This window comes from Orcinus orca, chromosome 11, assembly GCF_937001465.1.
Source record: "Orcinus orca chromosome 11, mOrcOrc1.1, whole genome shotgun sequence".
In the NCBI taxonomy this organism is placed as follows: Eukaryota; Metazoa; Chordata; class Mammalia; order Artiodactyla; family Delphinidae; genus Orcinus; species Orcinus orca.
In genome coordinates this window covers 7421319-7430775 of record NC_064569.1, presented here as the reverse complement: position 1 = coordinate 7430775, position 9457 = coordinate 7421319, and positions in this window count along the sequence as shown.

Below are 9457 nucleotides of genomic sequence, written 5' to 3'. Positions count from 1 at the left end.
GATATAGCCAATATTTTCTAGTAACTATAAATGGAGTATAATATTTAAAAATTGTGAATCACTTTGTTGTACACTTGAAACTTATATAATATTGTAAATCAACTATACCTCAATTAAAAAAAAGTCAGTGGCATCTAGGACAAGTTAAACCAATAGGGTATGAGTAGAAAACGAACAGTTTCTGCTACATAGTAATGAGTGTAGAGCTGCTGCAGATACACAGTTGTAAAGTTAATTTTACAAGGTAGAGTGCCCATGAATACTACCAAATATATAAGGAAACTGCATATTTGACTGAGTTCACTTTAAGTTTAAAAAGCAAGCCAAAAAATCATATGAATAATTTATTCTATTTGGATTTAAAAATACATGCCACAGTATATGAAAAAAAAGTTCTTGTAGGTTACAAGTATATACCCAGAGTTTGCATTTCAGATGAGTGGATAAATGATGAATTATTTAGGACATAGAAATAATAATTGCTTTTTAGCTTGGGTGGTGGAAAATTGATAGAGTCCTGCTTCATTGTTTGGGTCACCTATATTTTAGATCTGGTGCACCACCCCAAGAAACAGTAGTAGGGATATGTTTTTAAGTTAATAATAAAAACTCTATATTAAAGAATTTCAATTAATTTACTAATAAAGGAATTTCTTATGACTTGATTTTTAAAACTTTCATAATTCAGACATCTGTTTTGAAATTTGAAAAGAAAAATCCACGTTTATTGCACAATGTTAAAAAAAAAAAGAAATTCTGAAGGATGTATAGTTTTTTTTTTTAATGCAATTTCTTCCATCATGTCTGTCTATTACCCCTCTCCAGCTCTCATGCATAAGTAACTTTAGAATTTGGTGTATATTGTAACTACAGATCTCTCTACATAAATGTGTGTGTGTGTTAGTAATTTCATATATTCTATCTCAATTGCTGAGACATTGATTATATTCAGATTATGAAACCAGTTCACAAAGGAAAAAAACTTGGAATGTAATATCAGCTATTATGTATTGTGTAAAAATGTTTCACTTTATCAACTGGCTTATCCCAGGGGACAGCAAGTATTTGATATCAAGACCAAAATAAATTTAAAATGCATTAAGGTTTGCTGTGAGGATTTAATTAGGTAATCATCTGATATGTTTTTTTTTCTAGCTCATAGAATATATGCAACAAATGTCAGTTATGTGCATGGAAATATAAAGTATGAATACCCTTGAGCATTTCTAGGAATTTATGTAAGGCATTATTCAGACAACCACACAACGATACTCACTGCAGCATTGCTGGTAATAGATAGAAAAAAAAAAATGTTTACGTTTAAATGTCCACCAGTAGGACTTTGCTTAAACATGTCCTGATATAGCCAAATACTGCAGTATTTATGCAGCCACGAAAAAAAAAAAAAAAAAAGGATGAGGCAGATTAAATGCATGGGGAAAAATTTCCATTGCTTATTAAGGTAAAAAGGCAAATTATTTTACAAGTTAAGGTGATTCTATTTATGTAATATACAGACATAAATAAAATGTGGTAAAGATAGATATATACCAAAAAGCAGTGTTTATCTTTAGGAAGGAAAATTTTGAGGGAGTTTTCACTTTCTATTACTGGAATCTTTTTAGAGCATCTATTATCACGTAAAAATAATAAATATTTCTATTTGGGAAGAATAAGAGTAGCATCTATGGAAATAAATAATTACCAGTCAGTAAAAGTAACCTTTTTGAAATATGAAAATAGATCATGTATTTGTCTTATTACCTTTAGGGAAGGCTAGAATCCTGGAACTCTGGGTTCTGAACCACAGATTAGACAAGTCTGCTTTGGGCAAAGCCACCAAAGGCGGCATGAAGCTCACCTGGCGGGTCACACCTCTTCCCAGCGCTCTGGGCTCACCAATTTCCTGTTTTAGAACCTTGGGAAGTTTCCTTCTCCTCACCATACCTTCCAGGACAAGGGAATGGTTACCTAGGCATGTTCAATTGCGTGTAGTTCAGATGGAAATCCACGTACAATGGTAATTAGATGTACATAGATATGCCTGATAAATGACACTTGTTTGACAAGTGACTCATAGTGGTTCTGACCCCAAGTAGTGAAGGAAACACGCAAACGTTTTGGGCAGAGTGTGATTAGGTACTGTGATGAAGGTACAAATAAATGGCTGAGGACAAGCAGAAAAGAGATCTGCTGTTATGGGCTTTTAACTGAAAGCATTACCCATCTCATTCATATTGATTCCGTGCATCAGCAGGAAGACGGGGCGGGAGGGGGGGGAGGGGATCAAAAAAGAAGTATGAGGGCTTCCCTGGTGGCGCAGTGGTTGGGAGTCCGCCTGCCGATGCAGGGGACGCGGGTTCCTGCCCCGGTCCAGGAGGATCCCACATGCCGCAGAGCGGCTGGGCCCGTGAGCCGTGGCCGCTGGGCCTGCGCGTCCGGAGCCTGTGCTCCGCAACGGGAGAGGCCACAACAGTGAGAGGCCCACGTACCGCAAAAAAAAAAAAAAAAAAAAAAAGTATGAGAAAAAATACAAACCCCAATATTCTATTCCAAAACGTACAGGGAGAACATGACCAAACCCACGTAATGATTAATGCCATAAATTCACTCATGTGTTGAACGAATATTTATTAAACATTGCTATTTGTTATAGACACTGTTCTCTTTAATTTTTTAAATTGAGGTACAACTGACATATAACATATTAGTTTCAGGTGTACAACAGAACGATTGGATATTTGTATTATCGGGAGTGGGAAATTTCCCCCTCTGCCCCTTGGGTTCCTGTGGCCAGACTAATAATAAAATTGACACAAGAAATATTAACAGGAGAAAAAGAAACATTTTAATTCATGTGCCTGGAGGTTTCACGGAAATAGGCCCTAACAAGTGGCCAAAGCAGCCAGCTTTTCTACTTTTTAGACAAAGAAACAATAAATTTGTGAGGAATTGATATGATAAAGAAACCTAAGTTTGGGGTGCTCAGTTAGTGAGGAATCTAAATGGAGTTTAGACTTGAGGAAGTAAAGCAAAGAAGTAACAGACTTCTTGGCCTGAATTCCCTATCTCTGGCAATAAGGGTGGGGAGCGAACCTTTCAAAGGAGAGATTTATTTCCCGCTTTCAGAGAGAAAGAGCGGAGGGTCAGAGTGTCCCTCTCGCATTGGTCATGTCTTAAGCAACTTTAATTCAAAATAATGAACATGCCATTGGGGAATATTTGGGGATGGCCTGCCCTGAGCCCCAACAGTGTATACTGCAAAATGATCACCACAATGAGTCTAGTTACCATCCATCCCCATACGTAGGTACAAATTTTTTTTCTTGTAATGAGAACTTTTAAGGTCTACTCTCTTAGACCAATGTTCTAAGCGCCAGAGATACAGCCGTGAAACAACCAGAAAAAACACCTAAAAAAATATTAGAACCAGGAAACTGTAGCAATTCTAAGCATTCACTATGTGTTTGCGACTGTATTTTATACTATCTCCAAGAAGATTACAATTTCAAATAATTTGACTCATTTTCATTCAACATCACACATCATATCCAGAATGTTTTTATAGTGAGAAAATATTAACACTTTTGGTAAGACTTTGTTACATGAAGGAAGGTTATAAATTGTATAAAGCAGTTATTGATTATAGCATCCATTTCAAGATGGCCTGAACAAGTTGGTACAAGGTAACCATAGTTCATAAAAGGAAATTGCCCATGTGCAAAATCCACTCAAATATTTGTCAAGAATAAAGGCTGGGGCTTCCCTGGTGGCGCAGTTGCTGAGAGTCCGCCTGCTGATGCAAGGGACACGGGTTCGTGCCCCGGTCCGGGAAGATCCCACATGCCGCGGAGCGGCTGGGCCCGTGAGCCATGGCCGCTGAGCCTGCGCGTCCGGAGCCTGTGCTCCGCAACGGGAGAGGCCACAACAGTGAGAGGCCCGCGTACCGCAAAAAAAAAAAAAAGAAAAATCATTTCATTATCCTATCTTTTTTTTTTTTTTTTTTTTTGACTGCACGGCGCAGCTTGCAGGATCTTAGCTCCCCGGCCAGGGATTGAAACTGGGCCCTGGGCAGTGAAAGTGTGGAGTCCTAATCACTGGACCACCAGGGAATTCCCTATCACTCTCTTTCAATACTATTTTTTCACCTTGGAGTGGGTCTTTGGTGTATTTATGTATATAAAGGAGAGCCTATAATTTTCATTTAAAAGCTGGGGTGCTGGTACCTAGGTCCTATCTGTTAAGCATTTTACTTACTTCCTATACTACAGTTCTCATAAGTGACAGTGTTTTACTTCTACTAGAAAATTGGCACATTCCTGGACGAATCTAGAGCAACACAGCTCCTGAGACCAGTGGAGGTGGGCTTCCAGGATCTGACCTAGTGTGTATATGGCATAATCCCTTGGTGCCCTACTTCCTTCAGGTGCCAAGAAAACTCCATTTTTCTGAGCTGTTTTCAGAAAGATACTGCTGTTTTCGGGTAAGGATAATAAACTGACCCTGTCTGTCTGTTTACCCGTCTCCATGTAGCTTCTTTGTTACTGCTTCTTACTTGGACCCCAGAAGATTTCAGTCTACTATTTTTGGACCTAGACTACATCTACTTTGTATCAATATGGCTTATCCCAAGGGTCAGGATGGGAGCCCACTCCTACTTCGTTCACTGTAAACTATTATGTTTTTCTTTCTGCAAATTTGGAATTGGTATACCAGAAAAAACTTCGGTGTTTTTCTTTTTTTCTTGGTTTATTCTGGCAAATTTTCCAACATTAATGTAAAGCTCTAATTAAATTTCAACCACCCTCAGGGCTCTGATGAGGTAGAATGGAAACTATGACACTAAGCAAGGATGTAGTAATTTAGAAACAAAATGTGCTTTGAGTCATTATATGCTTCTAATTATCACGAGTATCCTGTAAACTGCAAGTTAATGAATTGTGGAGCGCAACCCACAGGAAATCCTCCTTGAGCCCAGGAAGATTCCAGCAGTTCACCTTTAACACCTAGAGGGCACATTGTAGTCTTATTTTCAAGGACTCACTTCTATTCCAAGCTCTTTTTCAGAATGAGCACAGGCTGCACTAGGCTATTTTCTTGTCTGTCTTCTCTAACGGAAAATGGCCCCAAATGATTGGTAAACTCCTGCAGAGCAGGGCATTGCATGCCACTGTTTACCCAGGATCATGCTTAGTGCTCAACAGAAAAACATGCATAGACATCTGTGATAAGGAAAAGAATGAAAAGAAATAGAAATGAAGAGAAAAAGAAAGACAAAGGCAAGAAAGCAGTCTAATAAGTGGCAGGGGGTCTCAGCAAGAATGAACCTCCCAGTCAGAAACAGACACATCTTACCTACACAGATAAGAGGTGAATGTTTGGGTCCAGGGAGTCAGGATCCTTCTGGGAGTGCAAGCACATTTTTGAGTTTGTGCATGTATGTTTTTCTCAGTAGAGTCAAAAACTTTTATCAGATTCTCAAAAAGTTCGACTAATACAGAATATAAGCTGTATTCAGAATCAGCTGTTACCAACCCCTGACCCTTCCCCTCCCCATCCCACCTCTATGACTGCAGTGATGATTTCACGGGTGTATACATCATAGATGTATAAATTACTGAATTGTACACTTTATGCACAGTTTGTGGTATGTCAATTAAACCTCAATACAGCTGTTTTGGGTTTTTTTCCACTAATTTATTTATTTATTTTGGCTGCGTTGGGTCTTTGTTGCTGTGCGTGGGCTTTCTCTAGTTGCAGCAAGCGGGGACTAATCTTTGTTGTAGTGCGCAGGCTTCTCATTGTGGTGGCTTCTCTTGTTGCAGAGTACAGGCTCTAGGCACATGGGCTTCAGTAGTTGTGGCACGTGGGCTCAGTAGTTGTGGCGCACGGGCTTAGTTGCTCCGTAGCATGTGGGATCTTCCCAGACCATGGCCTGAACCCATGTCCCTGCATTGGCAGGCAGATTCTTAACCACTGAACCAACAGGGAAGCCCTACAGCTGGTTTTTTAAAACTCACTAATAGGCAGACAAACAAGCCACTTTAAAGATGGGCAAAATATTTGAACAGGCACTTCACCAAAGAAGACACTCAGATGGCAAATAAACACACGAAAAGTTGATCAACATCACTGGTCATTAGAAATCTGAAAATTAAAGTTACAATGAGATTCACTACACATCTCAGGGATGTCTTTTGGCTAAAATAAATAAGATTGGTCATATCACATGTTGGTGCAGAAGTGGAGCAACTAGAATGTTCATACAATAACCAGTAGGATGTAAAATGGTTCAACCACTTTAGAAAACACGTTGGCCATATTTCATATCTCAACTCGTGATGATCAGTCAGGATTGGGAGCCAATCCTGGGCTGCGTTTAGAAAGATGATAGGACCTAAGATTGAAAGACTTAAATTCTAACTCAACTCTCTTGCCTTTTATGGTAATGTTGGGCAGCTGCCTGAACCCCTCTGAACCTCAGTTGCCCCAACAGTAACATCAAATTAATAATAACTGCCCTTTCCATTTCAGGGTTTGGGGGAAAGTAGATATGCAACTGTCTTGTAAACTAGAGGCAGCCATACAACTGTTATTATTTATTATTAATAATAAATAATGCAGTAGTGGGCAGTGACCCAAAAAGGCAGAATTAAGTATGTTTCCATTAAGAAATGAAGGAGTTACCTGGTCACTTAGTTCTAAAGGAAACTGCTGAAAGTAAATTTCTTGGGACTTTTCTTTCCCATTCCTTGCAATTATTTTTTTTTAATTTTTATTAGAGTATAGTTGATTTACAATGTTGTGTTAGTTTCAAGTGTACAGCAAAGTGAATCAGTTATACATATACCAACTCTTTTTTTTGGCTGAGTTGGGTCTTCATTGCTGAGAGCGGGCTTTCTCTAGTTCTGGTGAGTGGGGGTTACTCTTGGTTGTGGTGCACGGGCTTCTTATTTCAGTGGCTTCTCTTGTTGCAGAGCATGGGCTCTAGGTGCGAGGGCTTCAGTAGTTGCAGCAGGTGGGCTCAGTAGTTGTGGTGCACGGGCTTAGTTGTTCTGTGGCATGTGGGATCTTCCAGGCCCAGGGATTGAACCTGTGTCCCCTGCATTGGCAGGAAGATTCTTTTTTTTTTTTTTAAATATATTTAGGCAAATCCATTTTTTAAAAAATAAATTTATTTATTTATTTTTGGCTGCGTTGGGTCTTCGTTGCTGCACGCGGGCTTTCTCTAGTTGTGGCGAGCGGGGGCTACTCTTTGTTGCGGTGCTTGGGCTTCTTATTGTGGTGGCTTCTCTTGGTGCACAGCACGGGCTCTAGGTGCGCGGGCATCAGTAGTTGTGGCATGCAGGCTCAGTAGTTGTGGGGCATGGGCTTAGTTGCTCCGCGGCATGTGGGATCTTCCTGGACCAGGGCTTGAACCCGTGTTCCCTACATTGGCAGGTGGATTCTTAACCACTGCCTCACCAAGGAAGTCCCTATCCACTTTTTTTTAGATTCTTTTCCCATATAGGCCATCACAGAGTATTGAGTAGAGTTCCCTGTGCTATACAGTAGGTCCTTATTAGTTATCTATTTTATATATAGTAGCCATTCCATACACTTTAAAAAAATATTTATTTGGCTGTACCAGGTCTTAGTTGCGGCACGCAGGATCTTTGTTGCGGAATCTCTCGTTTCGGCATGCAGGATCTAGTTCCCTGACCAGGAATCGAACCCAGGCCCTCTACATTGGGAATGCTGAGTCTCAACCACTGGACCACCAGGGAAGTCCCTCCGTACACTTCTAAGGTTAATGTATCAAGAGTTGCCAAGACCACCCCCAGGCTCAGTGATTCACTAGGAAGACTCATAGGACTCAGCACAGAGTAGTACTCACAGCTAAGATTTATTATAGTGAAAGAGTACAAAGCAAAATCACCAAAGGGTCCGTAGGGCAAAGCCTGGAAACTGGGTACAAGCTTCCCCGAGTCCTCTCCCAGGGCAGTCATGGGTATACTTGATTCTCCCAGCGATAACTTGTGACAACATGTGTGAAACACTCTCTATCAAGGAAGCTCATTGGAGACTCAGCTCCCTTGCCCCTTCCACACAGTTATTTCTGCCTTACTCTATTGGCCAAGTCAAGTCATATGGCTGAACCTAAAGTTAAGGGGAAGCATATCTCTCCCTTTTAGTAGAAGGAACTTGTCTTTGTTCATTTGGGCTGCTAAAACAAAAATACCAAATACCAAATACCATGGGTGGCTTATGAACAGCAGAAATGTATTTCTCACAGTGCTGGAGGCTGGGAATTCCAAGATCAAGTCACCAGCAGGTTCAGTGTCTGGTGAGAGCCTGCTTCCTGGTTCGTGGACTGCCATCTTTTTGCTGTAATCTTACATGGTGGAAGGGGCAAGGGAGCTTTCTTGTGGGGCTTTTATAAGTGCACTAATCCCATTCACGAGAGCTCTGCCTACATGACCTAATCATCTCCCAAAGGCCCCACCTCCTAATACCATCACCTTGGGGGTTAGGATTGCAGTATATTAATTTTGGGGGACACAAACATTCAGACTATAACAGAACTACAAAAAACACTTGGTAGAGAGCATGGAATTGGGTGTAGGGTGGGGTGGGTGAAGAATAGGGGCCATACATATTCCACTTTCCCACATAAAGTCAAACTGTTTTCTAAAGTGCTGGTATAACTTTACACTCTTTTTTTTTTTTTTTTTTTTTTCCGGTACGCGGGCCTCTCACTGTTGTGGCCTCTCCCGTTGCGGAGCACAGGCTCCGGACGCGCATGCTCAGTGGCCATGGCTCACGGGCCCAGCCGCTCCGCGGCATGTGGGATCCTCCCGGACCGGGCCACGAACCTGTGTCCCCTGCATCAGCAGGTGGACTCTCAACCACTGCGCCACCAGGGAAGCCCACACCTTTACACTCTTACTAGCAGTAAAGACAGTCCCCATTTTGCATTCTTGCCTGCAGTTGATATTTACAGATATTCAAAGGTCTGCCAGTCTGGTAGGCACGAATAACAAAAGGAAAACATGGATGAATTGGACTTAATCAAAAATTTAAAACTTTTATAAACTATCTTAACTGCTGTGGTCTGAATGTTTGTGTCCCCCCAATTCATATGTTTAAATCCTAATGACGAATGTGATGGTCTTAGTTGCTGGGGGCCTTTGGGAGCTGATCAGGTCATGAGGGTGGAGCTCTCATGAAAGGGATTAGTGCACTTATAATAGCTCCATAAGAAAGCTTCCTTGCCCCTTCTGCCATGAAAGAATACGATGAGAAGACTGCAACCCAGAAGGTGGCCCTCAGCCAAACAAGCAGGCACACCGAGCTTGGGCTTCAGCCTCCAGACCAAAACTGTGAGAAATAAATTTCTGCTGTTCATAAGCTATCCAGTCTACAGTATCTTGTTAAAGCAGTCCAAAAGGACTACGATATTAACCATTTTTAAATG